This window comes from Cucumis melo, chromosome 9 (assembly GCF_025177605.1).
Source record: "Cucumis melo cultivar AY chromosome 9, USDA_Cmelo_AY_1.0, whole genome shotgun sequence".
In the NCBI taxonomy this organism is placed as follows: Eukaryota; Viridiplantae; Streptophyta; class Magnoliopsida; order Cucurbitales; family Cucurbitaceae; genus Cucumis; species Cucumis melo.
In genome coordinates this window covers 2,154,272-2,179,471 of record NC_066865.1, presented here as the reverse complement: position 1 = coordinate 2,179,471, position 25,200 = coordinate 2,154,272, and the positions used below count along the sequence as shown (strand labels likewise).

At 28.4% G+C, this 25,200-nt stretch overlaps 1 pseudogene; it reads left to right on the top strand.

The window, feature by feature from the left end:
• Positions 1 to 14,749: 14,749 nt before the first annotated feature.
• LOC127151086 (5S ribosomal RNA) lies at positions 14,750 to 14,866 on the top strand (annotated as a pseudogene).
• The last annotated feature ends 10,334 nt before the right edge of the window (positions 14,867 to 25,200 follow it).

Here is a 25,200-nt window from a genome sequence, read left to right as displayed (position 1 = left end):
TGAGGTAGCTAACAAAAATATTAAAAGAATCATTAAGAAAATGACAACAGCATACAAAGATTAGCATGAAATTCTACCGTTTGCATTGCATGGATATCGCACGTCAGTTCATACTTCAATAGGGGCAACACCATTTTCTTTGGTTTATGGTATGGAAGTTGTCCTACCTTTAGAAGTTGAGATACCTTCATTGAGAGTTTTCATGGAAGCTAAGTTATATGAAGCTGAATGGATACGAGGTCATTATAAGCAGTTGAATTTCGTTGAAGATAAACGATTAGCAGCATTAAGTCATGGATAACTTTACCAAAGAAGACTAATGTGAGCATACAATAAAAAAGCGCACCCTCGAAGCTTTCGAGAGAAAGATTTGGTGTTAAAAAGGATACTTCCATTTCAAAAGGATCATCGAGGAAAATGGACTCTTAATTATGAAGGTCTGTTCATAGTGAAAAAAAGCTTTTTCAGAAGGAGCTTTACTTTTGACTAATATGGATGGCATTGAGTTAAAAAATCTTTTGAATTCAGATTATGTTCGAAGATATTATGCATGAGACCTTTTCTTAAAGGAGTCAGGGGTATTTCTAGGAAACTTACATTTAGTTCTTAAAATGTTATTTCTAGATGTGTAAACTTTCTCTCACCCCCTCTCTTTGTACTCCAATTATAAACATCGTTGTCATCTTTTTTTTTTTGTCATTTCTTTTTATTATTTATCGAATGTATGTATATTTGTCACTCTTTTATCCTTTCTAAAGATTATCAAACTATAGTAAACATTTATGATCCATCAGTTTATTATTCTACATTTTGTTGATTAGCAAGGATCCAGTACAAACTTATTGAATTTGTAAACCAAGTAAAAGCTATGATTTTCTTTTGATAAGACTTAAAGAAATATAGGTGTCTACAAGTCCAGACAAATTTTGCTACGATTGTGAGTTGTCGTAATTGGAAATCTACATCCTAAAAGGATTCACGTTTTGTGAAGTGTAAGACTAAAACAACATTAGGTCTTTACAACATAGTGCATTCTTTCTTAATTTTGATTCGTTTTGTTAGATACGAAGAGTGAAAAATTTGGCAGCTTAAAAAGCTTTCATGATACACATGTCTTATTCTATCATGTGACCATGCTCATCAGTTCTTAATAGGATTGGTAAAATGGAGTAGTGAGCTATTTATTTCTTTGAAAATCACAATATTTTATTTTCAAATTAAATTTTTTACCCAGTCCAAAAGTAGGACGAGTCCATTTTTTATCAAACTTTGCTCGGTCGCTAAGGTTAATGTCCTTTCAAATTTTGTTAAATCGAGTCCAGATCTGAAACTGAGGTTGAAGCTCTATCAGGTCCTTTATTTATCAAACCTAACCCTGGAGCTAAGGTTAATATTTTTTTCAAATTTGGTTAAATCGAGCCCAAATTTGAAGTTGAGACCGAAACCTGTTTATCAAGTTCTTTATTTATCAAACCTAACCCTGGATCTAAGGTTGATATCTTTCAAATTTGGTTAAATCAAGCCCAGATCTAAAGCTGAGGTCGAAGCCTGTCTATCAGGTCCTTTGTTATCAAACCTAGCCCTGGAGCTAAGGCTGATGTCTTTTCAAATTTAGTTATGTCGAGCTCATATCTGAAGCTGAGGCCAAAGCATGTCTATCAGGTCCTTCGTTTATCAAACTTGGCCTTGGAGCTAAGGTTGATAGTTCTTTTCTGTTCTCTCTCTAAAGAATAAAAATTGGCCCAAATACTTTATTTATTTTCTTTGTCCACCTTTAAATATTTTCAAGATGGACAAAGGAGGGCAAGCAGTAGATATCATATTTTGTCCTTTATTTTTATTTTTTATATTTATTTACTTATTTTATTTTATTACTTTATTTTACTTTATTTTTTATTAAAGTTGATTTGAATTTGAAATTTTTTTAGAAAAAAATTAAAACAAAAGAAAACAAAAAAAAATGAATTTCACGTCTCCTTCTTATTTTTCCTTAACTCACCCAAATTTTTCTCCTACGATTTTTTTCCTCTCCCTCCTCATGACTCTCGCCACCTTCTCCACTCTTAAAAACATGATCCTGCCTTCTTCTGAATTTACGTAGGGTTCTAACACCTTCCCTACACACAACTAACTCCCAAACTTAAATCTGAATTTACGTAGACCAATGTTTTTTTTTTGACCAATAATCACACCTTAATATGATTAGTGGCGACTCCAGACCTATTATTTATTAAGATTAAATAATCGAGGACGTCGACTGCTTAGCGTCACAACCATGTCGCGACAATGATCAATTTTAATCATCCATTTTGTTCATATAATATTTGAAGAAGTCTACAAAACTGAATACATTAAAAATTTTCAAATATGATCTTGCCTTACATGCAACCATTTAGAAGTTTAATTAAAAAAAATAAGGAGTCAAAGTTAGCCCATATAATTCAAAATTTGGTATACGATCATTTAGATTTTGCTACACGATCGTTTACATTTGGCTATACAATCGTTTAGATTTGAGGTTCCAAATCTAAAAAAAATTCAAAATTTGGTATAGATCGTTTAGATTTGGCTACATGATCGTTTAGATTTGGCTACCCCAAATCTTTTTTTCAAAATTTGGTATAAACGATTTTTTTCAATATTCTTTATACACAATCTTTTAATTTTGGCTACTCTAATTTAAATCCCTAACCAATTTTTTCAAGATTCTTTATACTCCATCTGCGTAAAAAAAATAAAGAAGAAAGATAATTTTTTTCAATGTTCTTTATACACAATCTTTTAGTTTTTTTGTTACTCTAATTTAAATGTCTAACCAATTTTTTCAAGATTCTTTATACACCATGTTTAAAAAAGAAAAGAAGAAAGACAATACAATGCAAAAAAAAAAACATGAATAAAAAAATAGATTTGGTTACCCAAATCTAAAAGAAAGATAGATGGAAGAGATCGCATGAGTATAGAAAAAGAAACGATAAAAAATCGTCGTAAATATTTTAGTAGTTTGTTATATTTAGGAAAGTTTTCCTTACAAAAAGAGGTAAATTAATACTTTTATAAAAATTTAAGATTTAAATGAATATCATTATATTATAAATTTTTCTCTCTTTTCTCTAAACTCTTTTAATGAAAGCCACAAAATTTCTTAGGAAAATCTTCAACTTGGACAAAATTACAATAACCGATCCATCACCTTCCCTTCTCAAACGAAGATTCACATATTTGATCCAATAATTGATATTAATTTATTAACTAAATGGATTTATATTTTTATTGTTACGTTGAATAAAAAATTTTGGAACTAATTACAAATTATCACCTCATTTACTAAAATAATTGTGTTTGAAATTAACTAAAAGTTGGTATGTGTGCCAAATAAAATTTAAAAGACAAATCGGACAATTCTAATGTCACATATTTTTTTATTTTTATAACAATTGGATCAAATTAATTATTTTGGTTCAATTAAATATTATTTACTTGGGTTAAAATTCAATTAAGCCCAAAAAATAAGCTTAACCCAAAATTAAATATGACTCAAATTCATGTGATTGAGCTCATGAGTATGATCCATGAATCAGTCCAGGCCTAAATCCATAAAAACTCACCAGGGAACTCTATAAATATAAAAGTTCTCTTCATTTGGAATTTTTGACTCTAGAAGGTCTAGATCAGATAATTTTTCCAAGAGCTAGAAAGACTCCCCAACTCCTGAAGTCGTCCACCCTTGAAGATTGAAGCTCTTTTGAAGATACAAGCTTTCTTCCAAGTCACGTGCTTCGCTTCCTCAAATCAAGCATAAGCATCCAACCAAGAGAGAATCAGAGGATAAAATTCTAGAGATCGAACCACGTCGATCTGGTTCGATCTCTAGAATTTTATCCTTTGATTCTCTCTTGGTTGGATGCTTATGCTTGATTTGACGTGGTTCGATCTCTAGAATCGCATCAAATCAACATAAATATAACATCAACACAAGTTCAACTCCACAAATCAAATTTATCTGGAAATCTCGTATGGACATGTTTATCTCTCATGCATGAAAATTCCAACATTTCTACCAAATATTAAAAACTCATTTTAGATGGATTTTAAAGTTACCTATAATTCTGAGAAGTTGAATTCTGTAAAACAAGCAAACGAAGCCAAAGAATTCTTAAACCACTAAGGTCAGTTAAGTACTAAAAATAATTATTTTGATGGCTTTTTTTAAGAAAGATTATTGTGATTTAGTATTGGATAATAGATTGAAATAAATATATTTTCAATTGCTGCTTACAAACCTCTAGTTATCTCCCTATTAGATATAAACTAAAAAGTTTTGGTATCCCAAAGGAAAAAAAAAACCCAAAAACGGTTTTCCATTTTTGTTAGGAAAACTTTAAATTTGATTAAAATGGAACCATGTATTTGTTAAAAATTAATTAAAAATACTTTGGGATGACCATTTTGGAGGGGTAACTAACCTCCCTCCCCTGATGGCTTCCTTTATGTTTTATTTATAGCTTCGCTCAAAAGTATTTTTAGAGAGAATTGTCTTTCTTTATAAACATGTGATCATCCCTTTCTCTAGCTAATGGGAATTTTTATATTATATTTATATCCTATTTGAAAGCTCAAATAGATATATGCACAAATAAAGATACCAACACAACTACATGTTAATGAGATTGCTTTTTGATGTGTTCAATTATTGAGGATACTACTACGCAAATTTGATCCCAATTGTTAGAAATGATATATATACTTCATAATATTTTCAAATACGGAATAGTTATTCTTCTTTATACATTTATAATCATTCCAATTAACTCGCCAAATACGGAATATTTTATCAATCGCATTACTTAACCGTCTCATGAACTTCATATTTTCAAATTTTTGCTTTAATTTATAATTGTTGATACCATAGATTTTGGTTAGAGAGATTAGGCTAATCGCCTTTGTAAATAATTTGTGTATTTTCTGGAAAAGAGAGTTTGTTGGTAAAAGAATAGAAAATGTCACACTGTGTATGCCACACAAGCTCCATAATGCTTAAATTAAAGAGAGTTTGAAAGATTATCGATCTAAGTTTTAGTCGTCAATGGTTTAGGTTACCTTGCTTCATTAATTCTCTCCCTTTCTTCTTTATTTATAGACTCTAGTCCTTGTCTTTTTTCTTTGTGGTCTTATAATCACTTTTTTTTTATTCTTTTAGGATTCTACATTAGATCAAACATAACATGAATCATGCCCGGTTCAAGGCCTACCTACTTGATATTCCTCTTGGGTTGGTTCGAGCTTCTTCCTTGCAATTTTGGCCTTTTGGCTTTCAGTCAATTGGCCTATGTGTCCTAGTGGCTCGACCTTGGCCTCAGCTTGGATGAGATTAACCAGCCCCATTAGGTTATCAACACAACCGTTCAATCTTCTTTTTGTCTTTTTAATTGACGTTTTGTTGAGTTTGGTAAGATGTTGCGTTGTCTCACCTCGATTATTATGTAGGAAGATAGGTGGCTCCAAGTCTATAAAAGGAGCTCACATCATTTTCAACAAATTTTTCAGTTAGAAACTTTTGACCAATGACTTTGAGGGGGTGTTTTTATAATTAGGGTTCGAGAGAGAGAAAATTATTTTGTATGATTTTTTTACAGTGGATTTTTTTTTTTTTTGCCCGTGGTTTTTCTCCAAGTTGGGGAGTTTTTCTCGTAAATATTCTTGTTTCCGATTTTTGTTGCTCTCTTTTTATGTTTATTTCCAGTTTTTTCATATAAGTTTTTGCCCTTTATTTTAGGGTCCACAAGAACAATAACTAACCAACAAAACATGCACCCAAACTTTTCCCAAAGTCTGAACTTGTAATTTAATGTTATAACCACACACTTCTCTATGTTTCTTAATTCCAAATGTAATCCATGCATGAAGGACTCTAACTGATACACTGCAAAAATGCTCTGCTTTCTTATTTGCTCCGCCAAATTATGGATTTTATCCAATAAGTTCTACGAGGGAAAAAAACAACATATTCAGATATCGAATGACACATATTCTTTCATCCCATGCCACCCAAACATTAGGTTGGTTTTCAAAATTAGAATTTGATCCTCGAAAAAAAAAATCGTTGTATATTAAGGATCGACTTTTCCATTTTAGTAACACAAATGATCTAACAAAATAAAAATATATAAATAAAACTAACAAAACTATTTTAAAAAATTTGAGCTACATATACATAATGGGTGTTTAGTGGATCTAGTTAGATAGTTGAAATGGTTACTCTCTCCAAATATAATTTCATGCTTCTCATACTTAATGAGTTTTAAGTTAACTCACGAAACTTAAACACGTATTTAATTTAAATTTGGATCCAACTCAAGAATTATAAATCTAAAGGGATGTTTGGGGGAAGAAAAGGAATAAAGAAAGGGGATTATGAAAAGGAAAAGATTATGGAGAAGAGATCTCCCAAAGCACAAGGCGTGAGGCGATAATCTTTGTTTGGGGAAGAAATAAGTGGGAGGATTATAGAGAGATTATTATAAGGGGTATTTTCAAAAATATAAAAAGAATGTCAAAATATTTACACTCTATTGAACAATTCCAAAAACAAAAAAAAAAAGTTATAGACCCACTGTGTAAAATACCAAAAATGTCCCATCAACCACGCCGTCAATAACCCGATCGTTTAGATATGGCTACACTTTATACGCGATCATTTATATATGACTACAATTTGTACGCGATCGTTTAGATATGACTACAATTTATGTTATCGTTTAGATATCGCTACAATTTATCTTTTCAATTTCATCGTTTAATTTTGTTAGTTTAATTTTGTTACATTTAAATTTAATTACATGATCGCTAAATGACTTTTTTTTTCAAAATTTGGTACACAATTTTTTAAATTCTTTTAGTACACGATTGTTTAGATTTCTTTACACGATCGTTTAGATTTCTTTACACGATCATTTACTTTTTTTTTACACGATCATTTATATTTGGCTACTCCAATCCAAATGATTTTTTTTTCAAGGTTCTTTATACACGATCCTTTATTTTTCTTTACACTATTGTTTACTTTTTTTTAAACGATCGTTTACGTTTTTTTAAACGATCATTTACGTTTTTTTAAACAATCATTTACATTTGGCTACTCCAATCTATGTGATTTTTTTTTCAAGATTTTTTATACACAATCTTTTATTTTTTTTACACAATCGTTTACTTTTTTTTACGTGATCGTTTACATTTGGCTACTCCAATCTAAATAATTTTTTTTTCAAGATTTTTTATACATGATCTTTTATTTTTTTTTACACGATTGTTTACTTTTTTACATGATAGTTTATATTTGGCTACTCCAATCTAAATGATCTTTTTCAAGATTCTTTATAGACGATCTTTTAGATTTTGCTATTTTTTGTACACGAAGAAAAAAAGAAAAAAAGAAAGACGATGGAAAGAAATCGCAGCGAAAAAAAGAAAAGGAAAAGTAGAATGATGATGGAAGAGCGAAAAAAAAAGAGGAAAAGTAGAAAGATGATGGAAAAGCGAAAAAAAAAAGAGGAAAAGAAGAAAAATGATAGAAAGATTAAAAAAACGATAGAAAGATTAAACGACGTAAATAAATAATTGAAAAATAAGAAAGATGATGAAAAGAAATTGCAAAAAAAAAAAAGAAATAAGAAAGACGAGATCGCAGGAGGAGAACGATGAAAGAAAGGAAGACGAATCGAAAAAGAAAGATAGAAGGGCAAACCTGGAATATTTAGAAAATGTCTAACTTTGTGGGCTTTGTTATCCGGGTCATAAATAGTTTTGTGTTTTGTTACATTTATGTAAGTTTCCCTTATTATAATTTTTATTTGAGGGAAGGATTTTGTGGAAAGGAATACGAGAGATTATAATAATCATCGTATCGAAAAACATGTTTCATTAGCTTTCGTAAATACGATATCAATTTTGAACATTTTGTACGCGAACTTTCCGTACCAAAAAATTAATTGATGTCTTACATGCTAAAAAAATTACATGTATTTTCTTTAAATTGATGTTGTAAGTGTAATATCGAAAAATTATGTATCGTTAACAATCGATTTAAAAAAACGACGACCAACGTAATAGCATTAAAACGAAATGAAATATGAGAAACAATTTTTTTTAATGCAGTTAAATGGTGAACGTCAATTACATCGTATATAAGGATACTGAAAAAAAAAAGCAATGAAAACCTAAACAAAAATGGGTCATGCGATTCAATCGAGCAAACAATCATGGGTTATTGCGCAAAATGACTCAGCAGTAGATGAGCTTCATTTCATCGGACAACCCTATTTTAAAATATAGTATAATAACTATAACAATAATAATAATAATAATCGCACAACTTTTGAGAAAGAAAGAGAGGGATTGAGAGGGAAAAAAAATAATTAAAAAGGATTAAGGGGATTAAATTTATTCCTTTCCCATCCTTATTCATTCCTCAAACGTAATTTCTTTCCTTTTCTTCCCCAAACACCTTGAAAGGGACACCATATTTAAAGTAATATGTTGAAAGAATTCCACATCAAAAAGATGCATGAAGCAAGAGACTTCAAAATAATCTTATAAAGATATATAAATGAAGTCCTATTTGATAACTATTTTATTTTTTATTTTTTATTTATTTTCAAATTAAGTTCATAATCATTTCTTTCACTCTTGTAATCTAACCTTTTTTATCTATATCTAGGAAATCAAGTTAAATTTTTATAAAAAGAACTAAATAAAATAGTTTTTGAAAAACTTGTTTATGTTTTATATTTTTAAAATTTGTTTTAGATTACAGGTCTCATGCTATTGTAAGAATGTGAGAGAAAATAGATTTAATTTAAAAAAAAAAAAAGTGAAATGGTAATAAAAATTTAAGACGTTAATGAATAAGCATGGAAGGTACATTATAAATGGAGTTGAATCTCAAGTGTGAAGCATCATAGAGCTTAGTTATCCTTGGTGTTTACAATAAAGAAATTTGAGAATCCTCCCAGAAGGCCTCAAAATGGATAACAAAAGAATTTTATCAATTCTTCTTCTTTCATGTTTTCTCTTTCTCTTTCTCTCTCCTGGTACTCTTCTCTCTCCTATTTCTTCTGTCATATTGGATTTTTATTATTACATTCATTGCTCTTATCTCTTCTCTGTTCAAACTTTTTTTTTTTCCTCAAAGGATTTGGAGTAGAAACGATGGGAACTATGGAACAGGCAGCCTCACTTACTCCACATGAAAAGGTGATTATTCAAATTTTGTTGTCCTTCTACTTTCGATTTTGGTTTATTTTAATTCACAAACTTTCATTTTGGATAATCGTTTTAATTGATATCTCATTTTTTTACCATGTAAAAATCAAAAATGAAGGTTTTAAAAATAGAGAAACTAAAATGAAATAGATGATTAAAAGTATAAAGATAAAAGTACACAAGTGAAATTGTGTGTTTTTATGTTTGATAGAAAATGAGTGGAGGAAAATGGAGAGACGTGATGGTTCAATGACGTGAAGACTATCATGATCTAGGACGTAATAAATCAAAGGCTAGCTATAATATGACTGCTCCTTCTACAACACCTTAATTGATTATCAAGATATCATATATAAGTGTATTTGTAAAATCCAAATGCATGTACTTCAAAACTACTAGTGTGCAATGCTTTTTCTTTGTCTTTATATTTCAAGTTAACAGGTGAAATAATTGTGTTTTATGTTTGCAGAAAATGAGCGAAGGAAAATGGAGAAAGATGATGGCTCAAACAAACGATGACTATCATGATCCAGGACCTGATGAACCAGGAGCCTATCGTGATCCAAGGTCTAACAACCCATATTATGCTCCTCTTGTGACGCCTTAATTATCTAAATCATATAATATATATATGATTGTCTTTTAAATGTACTTTTTAATCAATTTGCATGGACTTCAAATTTCGAGTGTGTAATAATAATCCATGCACGTGCATGGACATGAAAAGTCTTTAAATTAAGGTAATCCATCATATTAGTGGACCTTAGTTTTTCTTCTCTTTAAGCTGTCTATGGAATAATCTTCCTTTTTTTTTTTTTTTTTGAAAAAGATACATGGGTCAGTAGGTGCATCCGGACATCTCCACTAGGTGGACACCCCCTTAGCATCCTCATCATCCCCGCTTCATTAATATTAGATGAATTGTTATAGAAGCAAGGCAAGTACAACAAAAAGGGTTAGATAGCACCCAAAACAGACTTAAAATCAAGCAAAAGCAAAAATATTTAGAGCAATAGAACTATCACACTAATCAGAAAAAAACTTGGATCAAGTACTCCAGAAACTGGTGAGAGCAGTGGTGTCTTCCCAAATTTCGACCTCCTTTCTCTCCTTATTTTTGAAAATTTTGTTGTTCCTTTCCAGCCAAATGGTCAAAAGAGAAACCGTCGTCGTGTTGAAAGTTAAATGTCTATGAAGTAATCTTAATCCACGTAACAAGGACTTAATCTTAATCCATAATAAGGAAAAATTACTTCTTTATTTCTTTGTCTACTCCTAGTTTCAAAACGTTACATTTTTTACTTTCGAGTTTTGAATTTCGTTTTCATTTGGGTTTCAAAGTTTCAAAAAATGTTACATGTTATTTCACTTTTAGATCAGTTTTTTAGTTTTGGTCCTATTTGGTCCCTGTGTTTAATTTTCAATATCACTTTAAACATTTATTTTTAATTAAATATATGTTCCTTAGAGCCAAATGGATAGAAAACTCAAATTTAAAATTTAGAGATGAAATTATAATTATTTTGAAACCTTTGAACCATATGAAATCAAAACTGGATTGAAATCCTAAGACTAAAAGTGTATATACATCTTCCCAATTTCAACTATGTAAAGAAACAGAAGGTCACAGTTAAATTAATTTTTTGTTTTCAAGACATTTAGAACTTTAATACTCTTTTCACTAATTTCTCCTTTAATTAAATCTATTGAAAGATAAATTAAATAAAATAACACAACCATATTGTTTGACTTACACCTTAGACAACTAAGATCTCTGAAAGAAAATTACGTACCCAATGCTCAAATTTATAATCAGACACATGTTATTAAATTATAAATTAATTTATTTCGTGAGCTCTATTATTATTAAATGATGCTATCGATCATCCCAAGCATTGAACGGGAAGGAGTGTGAACACAATTATTTATACTATATGCATGGTATTCGTAAGACTCCATCTCACTTGATTTTTATGTTTTTTTAGAGAAAAGTATCCTATCACTAGAACAGTTTAGGCTCTCTCTAAATTTAGAAATCTCTACTAAAATAAATCACAAGTTTAATATCATGTGAACAACAACTTGGAGTATATCTCTAAGTAGTGTAGTTGGCTCTCTTCTTCGAATGACGATCACTTTAGTCACAATTGACTACAGCTTATTTTAGGTTATTGAAAGTATTAATTAAGATATTAAATGTATGATTAATTTGTATTAATTCATTTTATATATGTCAAGTTTATTGGAGTCTTTGTTAGAGTTTCTCTATTTAATCATTTTTCCATTGTAATATTTCAATTGAATAATTTTCAATAGTTTTATCTCCTTTTTTTTCTCAAACTTGATACAACTCGCAATTAACTCTTTTTTGCTAAAAAGACAACCAAGAACCCTTTAAATTTTATAAAAGAAATGTATTTTCGCAAAATCATTATTTTCAAAAAGTTTCCCTATTGTAAAATTTAAATAAAAAAAAAACTCATCAATACAGACACATTTTAAAGAAACAGACATTTGTGAAACTAAAACAAATATTATTGCCAATGCATAATTTCTAACATGATGTTTGACTTATCTTAAGTTGGGCGATTGTAAGGTTGATTCTGAAGTTTTGTGGGAGGACTTTCAAACTTTAAGATTTGTTAAATTTTTAAAGCGAATTATGATTATGCAAGTTTTCATTAGTTTTTGCCATTTTTCTTTTAATTTAGTATAATGTTTTAATCTAATCTCTTGTCATTTAATGAATGTTAAAAATTGATTGTGGATGGGTATACAAATATATGTAATTAAATAAGCTTACGTAAAATTTACAAAATGAATATAATTTAGCAGTAATTAACATATTACTCATTTTTTTAAACATCATCTGATTAAACTTTTTTCAACCTTATTTATTATATTAAAAAGACAGATATAAAAGAAATAGGTTATCTACAAATAAAAAAGTTTACTTCCCTTTTTCTCTGGGTAGAAATTCTAGTTTTCTTTCAAGTTTTTCTTTTTTCTTTTTCCTTCTAATTTTTATTCAATTCATTAAATATCATATTATATAAGTTTATTACTAACTAATTTTAATATCGTTTAGATTACACCATCATTTATTTTTAAAAGAAGGACCCCAATTAAGATTTGTAGATTCAAACACAAGTGGGAAATGATCGAGGTAATTCTAGAAAGTGTTCTGGAGTAATGCATCGTGAAAATCTCTCCCATTCAGAGGAATCTGTCAATTGTCGACAGAGTTGATTATATTCTTAGATTTGACCAAGTATATTTTGAGTTTGTAAGGGAGATCTATCGGACAACAGTCGTTAATGAAAAGCATTAAATTTGGTCCTGCTATATTTGACAGGATTTATAAGAGAAGTTTCTAAACGAGAATCTCACAACATTGAAGTCTCGAGCCAAACACCAATTTAGAAGACAGATATTTTTTAAGTCCTCTAATTCATCCCAAAAATTTGTACGATTTCTTCTACTGGACCATAAATGGCAGATAACCACTAGATATTGTTGCTAGAGTTTTTGGAAAAATTGATCTTGATAGAGGCCAAAAACAGGCCAGCCATGAAATCAATGATATTGAAGCGAACACCATCCCAAATAATTAAAATACCCCGTATTTTCCTACAGCACTAGTAGCATACCATTAAATATTGATTGAGCTCCAAAGAGATTTAACAATTTTCTTATTGACAGATTTCAATTTTGTTTCAACAAGTATCACGAAATCACGATGGTAAGATATTAAATGTATGATTAATTAAGATATTAAATGTATGATTAATTTTGTATTAGTTTATTTTATATATGTCAATCTTATCGGAGTATTATTACGGTTTCTCTATTTAATCCCTTCTCCCTTATAATATTTCACACAATATTGAATAATTCTCGATACTCTCTATTTTCTCTCAAACTTGAAACAACTCAACACTCAAACACAATTAACTCTTTTTGCTAAAAAGCCAACCAAGGGCCCTTTAAATATGCACGAACTATAGATGAACTTAACCTTAACTTCCATAGTTGTACCCAGAGAAGGAGATCAAATTTTCTAAATGAAAAGTATTTTTGCAAAATCAACATTTTCAGTCTTTCTTGTAAAACAAACACCAATACAGAGATATTTCAAAGAAACATTTGTGAAACAAACAAATATTATTGTGAATGCATAATTGAAAGGTTGGTTCTCAAGGTTGGTGGGAGGATTTTCAAACTAAGATTTGTTAAACTTCTAAAGCTAATTATAAATGTGCTAAGTTTCCATTAGTTATTGTCATTTTTCTTTTAATTTAGTACCCTTGTTAAAAATATTTGATTCTAATCTCTTATCATTTAGTGAATATTCAAATTGATTGTCGATAAGTATATAAATATATGTAGTTAATAAACAATTTACAAAATAAATATAACACAGTTAGCATATACTCATTCTTTTAGATAATCATTGATTCAATTTTTTTCAACCTTATTTATTATATTAAAAAGATAGGTTTAAAAGAAATAGGTTATCTAAAAATAAAAAATTCCATTTCCCTTTTTCTTGGGTAGAAATTCTAGTTTTCTTTCGAGCTTTTTTTTCTTTCAATTTTTATTCAATTCATTAAATATCATATTATTACTAATTAATTTGAATATTCATCAATGGTGAACCATCAAATTATAAATTAGTATTTTTAAAAAATACAAATGAAAACGAATTAAAATATACAAAATACTTGAAAATGTTAAATTACAAGTTCAAATATGTTTCTAAATTTTAAACAAAGTAATTAATTAAAATATTTATTAAACTTTCTAGCTAACTTGTCCCTAGTAGATCCTAAATTTTTAGAATTAATATCATAAATTCAATATTCACAACTTCCTTTAACCAATTATTATATGGAATTAGTAAGTTTGATGGGGTTAGTTGATTATTTTCATGGGTATCATTGTTGAAGGATCATATAATAATATAATTAGTCCTTGCCCACCAATTTAGTGGGAAGAACAAATGAAGGCCACAAATATAAGAAAAGAAAAAAAGAAAAAAAAAAACTTAGGAGTTTCCAAGAACCATCTTTACCAAATCCCAAATAATAAACAATAGAAAGAGAAGAAAAATGAATATATAATCTAAAGTTGGGACTAAAAACGTTTGTCGTTCAAATTTTCTATTCTTACCATACTAATTTTGTTTGGTTGTATCAATTTAGAGGGTATCGATTAAATTTTAAGTTCTTATAAATGACTCAATTTTAGCTCTCTATTATATTTGTCGATCTGATTGAATATTTTAAGTGCTTATAATTTTATCAAATAAGCTTTCAAACTTTGATAAGCGACTTATTTTGATTTTCAACTAAGAACTTTTTAACAAAAAAGCGTTCACAATCAATTCTAATCTTCCATTAGCATAATATTTGAAGAAAGTCTACGAATGGAATATATTAATGATTTTCGAATTATTATGATATTGATAAAGATTCAAAAATTAATTGGATGCGATCATACCAACACTAATGCACCCGATCATCAGAACTCCACAGTTAAGTGTGCTTGGACGAGACTAGTACTAAGTTAGGTGGCTACTTGAGAAGTCGTTGTGTTGCATCTCTTTTTTAAAAAAAAAATCTAAATTAACTCATTTTTAACAATTTAGAAGTTAACTTAAAAAAATTAAAGAGTCGAAATTAGCAAATATAACATAATGCAAAAAAAGTTGCAAATATAGAAAAAATTAAATCTAACTTTCAAGATGTCTCCGATTTTATCACAATTAAGACTCTATCATTGATAAGGGTCTATCGTCAATAGATTTTTTCATATTTACAATTTTTGAAAACAATTGTTATACACTTAATTAACTATTAGCTAAACAAGTGTAACTATTGTAAATACTCCAAAAATTAATCTCTTGCACAACCATTTTCAAATTAATTTTAAAAATAGTATAGATTAATACATTTCTAAAGATTGTTTGGGGTGGGTGTTATGGGAAATTGAAATGGGTTATGATAACTCGCTCCTTGTTTGGGTAATATGATAGGTAAATCTTAGTTTTAGAATTTTCATAACATCACATTTACCTATAAACTCCCAAAGTCCTTTCTATTAAAAAAAAAAGTAAAAAATTGAAAAAGTATTTAATTTATCCCTCTTTTTTCTTCTTTTATTTTCAATTAAATTAATCTGGTTTTTATTTCTTTTTGCAAAAAGGAATAAATTAAAATTACGTACTGTTTTAATATATTTTTCTTTTAATACAACTTCAACAATTGTGGGATATTGAAGAAAGCATTCAATCAATTTCGATATTGAATTATATTTAATTAAGTATGCTTCTTTTTGTTCATTAAATTATTCAATTAAGTTTAAACCTCAAACCAACGTATCAATCTTTGAGTTCCTATTGATCTTATCTAAATATTTTAATTTTAGCTAATAAAGGTCTTGTTTTCTAACTAAATTATGGAAAATTATCTTGGATTTTATTGTTTTTTATAAAAGTTAGTACTTACTGTATTTTGTTTAAAAAATATTTTTTAAGTTACACTAATACTGATTAAACTTTTTTAAAAGTTAAAAATACTTACCGTTAGAACAGGAGCAATTAGGCCTAGACACTTTTTAGTTTAGGAAAATATCTTATTTGAAATGTCTTTTGCATTACTTTATTATCAAAGTTACAAATAGTAGCGATGTATGCTTAAACTAGTATGCCAATGTAAGCATTATGTTGAGATAGGTCAAAATTTAATGGAGTGATTTTTGTGTAAGCAATTTTAATAATAGTCGTTTGTGTTTACACGTTTTCCATTACATGTGCATGCCAAAAAAAAGTGTTGAAAAGTAACGATAATTTATGGAATGAATGTCGTAGTTAAGGAAAATGATTTTAAGAAAAATATTGCATCTATTGACAAAGATATATGCATGAAAAAACAGATTAGTGCAAACACAAAATCGCAACTTTAATTATTATAATCCTTCCCCAAACATTTACTATCATAATACTACCTATCATAATTTTTTCCTTTAAACACATACAATCATAACACTAGATCTATTATAATACTAGGATTATCATAACACTAATTCTACCATCAATCAACCATTCCCTCAAACACTCCCTAAAAGTTTAAGATTTAAATGAATGCCGTTATTAATTAAATTGAAAATTTCCTTAAACCATTATTGTTACTTGGTATTGGATAATAGATTGAAATAACTATATATTTCAACTGTGTTAGAGAAAGCAAATCTCTAGTTATCTCTATACCATGATATTATTCCATTTAAACATAAACTAAAAAGTTCGTAACATCCAAAAATAAGAAAAAGAAGAAAAAAACAACAAACTCTAAAAAAATAATTTTAAAAAGCTTTGAGGATGAGCAAATTTGATCAATTTTTTTAGGAATTATTGTTGGCCTTTTTTATACGATTTTGGAGGGATACCACTAACCTCCCATGATGAAGTCCCTTTGTGTTTTACTTATAGATTCATTCAAAAGACTCCGTGCCTTTAGAGATAATTGTCTTTCTTCATAAACATGTGATCATCCCTTTTCTACCGCTAATGTGAATTTTTAATATCATATTTTATATCCTATTTGAAAGCTCAACCATATATATGCACAAATATAGATGCCAACACAACTACATGATAATGAGATATTGCTCTCTTCTTTGTTCAACGCTAGAGGATTCTACCAACACAATTTTGATCCCACTTCTTAGAAATGATATATATATTTCATAATATTTTCAACGATATAGTATGATATTGTTCACTTTTTTATTATAATTTTTATATTTTGATCTTTTTTATTTGACTCAAAATGCCTTCTTTTTTATACATCTATAATCATTCTAATTAACTTGCCAAATATGGAATGTTATTAATTGCATTATTTAACCATCTCGTAAACTTCATGTTTTCAAATTTTTGCTTAATTTATGATTGTTGATGCCATAGATTTTGGTTAGGGAGATTAGGCTAACCTTTGAGAGAGGGCTTAGTAAATTTCTATTTCTGGAAGAGAGAGCTTGTCCGTAAGAGAATAGAAAAGGCATACACTAGTGCGTGGTGTAGGTTATACAGGCTTTGTAATGCTTAAGTTAAAAAGAGTTCAAAAGGTTATCAATTTAAGTTTTAGTCATCAATTGATTAGGTTACCTTGCTTAATTCTCTTTGTTTCTTCTCTATTTATAGGCTATAGTCCTTGTCTTTTTTCTTCGTGGTCATATGATCACTCTTTTCTTATTATTTTTAGGATTCTACACTAGATCAAACATACATGCATGAATCATGCCCCGGCTCAAGGCCAACCTACTTGTTGTTCCTCTGGGTTGGTTCAAGCTTCTTCCTTGCAATTTTGGCCTTTTGGCTTTCAACCAATGGGCTTATGTGACTTGGCTTGGGATGAGATGGACCAAGTCCATTAGGTTCTCAATACAACTCTTATCTTCATTTTTTCTTTCTAATTGACATTTTATTTTATTGAGTTTGGGTAAGATGTTGGGTTGTCTCACATCAATTATTTTATAGGAAGGTAAATGGCTCCAAGTCTATAAAAGGAGCTCACATATCTTTCGTTTACAAATTTTTCAGTTAGAAACATTTAAGTTTTAGCTAATGTGCTAGCTCTAATTAAATTTTTTTTTCTATTCTCTAGTTGGAGAATGTGTAAAAGGTGTGAGTGCCCAGTAACTTTGAGAGGGTGTTTTTGTAATTGTTGTTGGAAGAAAGAAAATTATTCCGTGCGATTGTAGCAATACTTTTTATATATTAGATTTCTTTCTTCTCCATGGTTTTTCTTTTAAGTCGGAGAGTTTTTCACGTAAATATTGTTGTTTATTGTTTTTATTGCTCTCTTTTCATGCTTATTTCCTGCAGGTTTTTCCAATACGTTTTTGCCCTTTATTTTAGGGTGCACGAGTAACAATAACTAACCAACAAAACATGCACCCAAACTTTTCCCAAAGTCTCAGCTTGTTTAATCTTATTACACACTTTTGTATGTTTCTTAATTCCAAATGTAATCCATGCATGAAGGACTCTAACTGATACACTGCAAAAATGCTCTGCTTTCTTATTTGCTCCGCCAAATTATGAAACTTATCCAATATGTTCTACGAGGGAAAAAAAAACAACATATTCAGATGTCGAATGACACATATTCTTTCATCTCACTGCCACCCAAACAATATCGTGTTAAAAATAGTATATTAAGGATCGACTTTTCCATTTTAGTATCACAGATGAACTAACAAAATAAAAATAAACAAATAAAACTAACAAAACTATTTTAAAAATTTTGAGCTATACATATACATAACGGGTGTTTAACGCAGATCCTAGTTAGAGATAGATGAAATGGTTACTCTTCTCTTACCTAATGAGTTTTGAGATTTAATTTCATGGTTACTCTCTTCATATCTCATTAATTTTGAGTTAACTCATGAAACTTAAACATGAATTTAATTTAAATCAACTCAAGAATTATAAATCCAGAGAGACGCCATCTTTAAAGTAATATGTTGAAAAGATTCTACGTCAATAGGATGTATGAAGCAAGAGACTTAAAAATAATCTTAGAAGATATATAACTGAAGTCCTACCGGATAACTGTTTTATTTTTTATCTCTAATTTTTTCTAATTTTTTAAAATTGAGTCTATAAACATCTCTTTCCCCTTTGAGTTCGTGTAATCTAATTCTTTTACCTATATTTAGGAAACTAAGTGAAATTTTTTTAAAAAACTGAATAAAATAGTTTTTGAAAACTTGCTTCTATCTTTTTAAATTTGTTTTAGACTCCAATTTTCATGTTATTGGAAGAATGGGAGAAAAAATAGACTTAATTTTCAAAAAAAAATAAAATAAAAAATTAAAACATTAATGGATAAACATGAATGTTACATTATAAATAGAGTTGAATCTCAAATGTGAAGCATCATAGAGCTAATTAGTTATTCTTGGGTGTTCACAAGAAAGAAATTTGAGAATCCTCCCAAAAGGCCTCAAAATGGATAACAAAAGAATTTTATCAATTCTTCTTCTTTCATGTTTTCTCTTTCTCTTTCTCTCTCCTGGTACTCTTCTCTCTCCTATTTCTTCTGTCATATTGGATTTTTATTATTACATTCATTGCTCTTATCTCTTCTCTGTTCAAACTTTTTTTTTCCTCAAAGGATTTGGAGTAGAAACGATGGGAACTATGGAACAGGCAGCCTCACTTACTCCACATGAAAAGGTGATTATTCAAATTTTGTTGTCCTTCTACTTTCGATTTTGGTTTATTTTAATTCAAAAACTTTCCTTTTGGATAATCGTTTTAATTGGTATCTCATTTTTTTACCATGTAAAAATCAAAATGAAGGTTTTGAAAGTAGAAAAATTTAAAATGAAACAGATGATTAAAAGTATACAACGCAAATGAACGTCTGAGATTTTGTATTTTTATGTTTGACAGGAAATAAGTGGAGGAAAATGGAGAGACGTGATGGTTCAATTGCGTGAAGACTATCATGGTCCGGGACCTAATAAACCAAAGGCTAGCTATAATATGGCGGCTCCTTCTGCAACACCTTAATTAATTATCAACATCATATATCAGTGTATTGTAAAATCCAAATGCATGTACTTCAAAACTACTAGCTGTAGTGTGTACGCTTTTTCTTTGTCTTCATATTTCAAGTGTGTAATAATAATCCATGCATGCATGGACGTAAGCAGTGGCTGCATGTAATTTTCAACCCTTCTCTTTTAAATTAGTGTAATCTATACATATTATGTACTTTTAAAAAGTGTGTACTTTCTTTTATCCTTTTCTTCTATAGGTAAGTATATATATATGGTAGATTTAGGAATTTTATCGACAGGAAACTTTATAGATTAGTAAAAATAACATGGAAAAAAAGTTAAGGAGTAGAGACTTGTAGCCACCTAATTTTATCCTACATTTTTTTTATTATTCTTTAAATTATTAATTGTGACAATGGTTAAAATATTTCATTAATTTATTTTGTTAAAAAAAGAAAAAGGTAAAATCTTTATGTAATAATATGAAGTCTTATGTTTTTTCTTATCTTTTTATTAAAATGGAAAATAAAGTGATCAATGAGAATATCTATTATTTTAAAAAAAATTCAAATCATTTTTTTGACTTATCACTTTAGGAAAAAAAAAACAAATTAATTTATTTATACAAAATCTCTTTTGATTTATCATATTAGGAAAAGCAAGATAATTTATTTTATACAAAAAATTTTAATACCATATTCTACTTATCTTTATCACTTTAGGAAAAAAACAAAAAATTTATTTCGGACAAAGTCTTTCAATATCATATTTTTACTATTTTAGAAAAAAGAAAATTAATAAAATTACATAATATCTAATTTGATTTTATACTTATTAAATTTTCCTAAATTGTGGCACACCCCGGGTCTATAAATAGGATCCTTTGTCATTTGGAAAAGAGGAGAAGAAATTATTTTAGAGAAATTCTTGAAGAAAAAATTGCTTTAGAGAGAATCTCTAAGAAAAAAAAAATTGTTTTAGAGAAATTCTGTAGAGAGAATTCGTATGAAAGTTTTGAAGAAACATATTTCTCCACAAAAGGGTGGAGGCAACCTTGCCACCCGCCACTCTCGGTTCTTTTTTTTCTTTTATTTTTAATTTATTCATTTATTTATTTAAGTTTAGTTTTTTAAAATTTTAAATTTTATGTATAATTTTTAAAATTATTATTATTATTATTATTATTATTATTATTATTATTATATATATATATATCTTTTCTTTTTCTTTTAGGTGGCGCCACCCTTCTATTTCTTTTTTCTTTTTTTATATAATTTATTTATTGTTTAATTTAGTTTATAATTTTATTAGTATTATTATAAATATTATTTTTAGAATAACCTTTTGTTTGTTTTTTATTTTATATATATATAATTTTTATTTATTTATTTATTTATTTATTTTATATTTGTGATTTTCTTTAACTTTTTGTTATTTTTATTTTTATTATCATTATTATTATTTCATTTCATAATTTTTTTATTTTTTCAATTTACTATCATCCCTATGTCCTCTTCTCTTCACTTATTTATTTAATTTTTTTACATTTTTTTTTTTGACTTAGTTCTCTTTTCATTTTTTTCCTTATTTTATTTATCGTTATTATGTATCTTTTCTTTTCCTTTTCTTTTAACTTATTTTTATTACTATCGTTATATTTAGTATATGCATGCATTAATATAATAAATTATTTGTCTAATTTATTGTGTGGTATATTTGTTATTTTTATTTGACATTCATTAAAAATTTCTTAAAATTTTTAAAATACTTTTAACCATATTTGTATGCAATTTTGAAATCTTTTTTTTTAATTTTCTCTTTAAACCATTTAGATTTTTTTTCTTTTTGCTTCAAAATTATTTCTTTTAAACTTAAAATTAAATATATATTTCATAAGATTTCCTAATCTACTTTTTTTTTTATAATATCTCATGCCGATTTCGCTAAAAAAAATCCTACGATGGAATCTAGAAATTTCTGGGAGTCCGTTATTTCTAGATTCTTGAGGTGAGGGATCAATATTTTAGGGAGTCCGAGATTTGATCCCAAGAGAAAATATATTTAATCAATGTTTTTTAAAAAAAAAAAAACTTTATTCGAAGACTAGCCTATGATAGAATTTGAGAAATTGTAACGATTTCTCATTCTCTTAAGGTGAGGAATTTTTCCCCGATATAGTCTAATTAATGGGTGTATCCCACTTATTTTATGGGATCATTGCTCCGAATATTGGAGTAGTGAGCAATGAAATAAGACATAATTCTTTTAAAAAAAATAAATTTTATTCAAGACATTAAATTTGGCCACCGTTTTCTAAAACGGGTGTTATGGGGTGCTAACACCTTCCCCGTACACAAATGACTCCCGAACTCAACTCTAATTTTTTTGTAGACCAGTTTTTATTTTATTTAAAATTATTCACTTTATTTCGGTGTCCAATCACACCGTAAAAAAGATTGGTGGCGACTCCTCTTTTTTCGTTTTTAAAATTAAATCATTCTTAAGGACGTCGGCCGCTCCGCGTCGTCTTGGGTACGTGACGACAAGACTTGAACATGAATTTAGAGGAAGCTAAAAAACAATTTTACTATTGGACTAACTTATTGAATGAGATACAATTTAGTTTTATAAATATATGTAAAGTAAGGGGTATAGAGTTGAGAGAGGACTCGAGCCCCCTGGACCTATGCTAAATCTGTCGATGCATGTAATCCTAATCGATATGTCATGGACTTGAAGTTACTTATGCACCATCGTAGTTTACTTTTATTTTTTCTCGTTTCAAAATGTTATGTTTTAATTTACTTTTGAGTTTTATTTTCATTTATTTTATGAACTCGGTTTTATTTTCAAATGATGTTATCATGGTAAACAATTATTATTGTAAGTTTGAGAATCTAATTTGAACGCTTTTTAAAGTTTAGGAACCCAATTTTTACAATTAAAAATTTGTGGTAGTAATTGCAACTACCACGTGTTTCAAAATAGTTTTTGCAATTTACCCGCAAAAATAATATGGATACTTTGTAGTAGTATTAGGAGTTTGGTCCAAATTTCTCTACTACCCAGAGACAAGTATGGGGTCCACAATTAACTTTTTTTACGTGGGGAGTGTGACCAAAGTCCTACACATACCTTAGCTAAAAACGAGTCTGGATAAAAAAAACTAAATTAAAGTTTATTAAAGTTTAAGAGTATTAAACAATGAACATTAAATTATATAACATGATTGACTTCTAATGTACTATAGAAATGCTATGAATACAAACCGTTTTGACAAAAAGGCTTATTATAGCTTTCATTAAATAAGTAATTGTAGTAGTAAATAAATGCTATAATAGACAAAGGAAAGCTACATAATAATTTACTATAAAAATAACTGTATACATTTTTCAAAAATGCTATCTTACGTGTTTACAAAGACCAAATTTGCTATTTGTTGATTGCATTCATAGCATCTATAAAACGCTATCGAAATTCTAATATTTCATAGCATTTAGCAACTCCTAGAGAAGAAACTTTTTATAGCATGTAACAAAACGCTATATAAAGTGTAGGACTTCTACATAACTTTGAACAAATGCTACAAAAAGCTCAATATTTTTAATAACTTGAAGAACTGTCACAACTTTGGACAGAACCCTATAATAGATTTATGACAGTGTATTTCGAAGCTACAGTAGACTCTTTTTTTCTCGTAAATGTATATTAGTAACTTAAAAGTATATATGTTGTTTTGGAGTTCTCATTTTACTCCAACCATCTTCTGTTATGGTGTTTATGTGTAAGTACAGCAGTATCATAAATTCTATGAATCTATATGATAAAAGGATTCAGTTCTCTAACACTTCAGTTCCCAATTTCCTGGACTTTTTTAGTTTTAACCGAACACTTTTCGTCCTCTCAAGGGCTCCAAGTGTAATAATGCATGGGAGAACTTGAACTAATTCACCGCCAACCTTGTTTCTTTCATGCATATGTACTTTCTAGCTTGCCGCCATATTAATGTGTTAGTAAATGGTCTCATCTACTTTATTTCAATCACGTGCAAATTAAATCATTATTGATATATTGATTATAGAATTGTTAAAGAATCGGTTAAGATTTTCTTTCAAGGATGGTCCTACAAGTGGTTATGATTTATTCCTTATATATTGCTAAAATTATGTATGAGACGTGTTTTGAAGGAAGGAAGAAAAAGCATATAAGCTTTTGAAAGTAAGTTTTTCTTATACGATTTTTTTAATGAAAAAACAATAAAAAAAAAACCGATAGAAGAAATACCGAGGTAGATCAAACTTGAGTTGAATAGGGCATCCATAATCCTGAGATTAAGTGGGAGATATGTTGTCTCACTTATGAGTTATGATTATTAAGTCATGTACACAATATGTAAAATCTTTCATCTTAGACAAACAACCCTCCAAATCTAGATGTGTAATCATCGAACTGAGTTAACAAATGTTGATGTTGATGTGTTATTTGTTTTCCTTCATGTGTTACTTTAGTTGAATTGATTGTGCATAACGATGTTTACAACTACTGTACATAACTAATCTCCTAACGTATCAATTAAGATGTTTTAGTAACTATTTTGTGGCTTTTTTTTCTTTGAAAATTACCTAATTTGCATGTGCTTTCTGAAGTATAATGGTTCAAAAGGTTAAAATAAAAAGTGAAATTCTACATTTAATATGAAATGAATCTAACACCAACAAGATGGAAAACAATATTAATTGGAATAACATTACTAGGGTTTGAACAAATCCTCCTGATCAACCACATTGAACCTAAAATCTTAAGATAAAACTGTTTCATCATTATCTGTGAGAATCATATATATATATATATATATATATATATATAGACAATCAAAGTTGAGATTTTATTGTTATCCAAGTGTTCATAAATTTTAGTATAATCTGTTTGACTTTGAAAGAAAAATCCATAAGTGGACGCTGCTCTTTCAAAATACTCAAACCAAGATTTTGGAGTCAGTTTAAGGACATTAAGGGATTTCTTTAATTTGAAAATTTTACACAATTACACCCAAGTTCGTTTTCAAGACCTGGTAGCAACAAGTTCATAAATACATCTTTCTCCAAAATCACTATTCATAAAAACATTTTTCAAGTCAGGTTTTTTCTTGGAAGGATACACACGATATGGTGCAAAATATGGTTTGATTAATTTATTTTTCTTGTTTAGTTCCACCAACCCATTAACCTATTCTAACATATCCACTAAGCTACATATCTTTTCTTATGGATCAAAAAATTGCTATAAACCATACCAATTTTGATTTTATTGTTGTTGAACGTGCAGTTTTTTCATTAGATTCAACCATTATTTCAGGACACA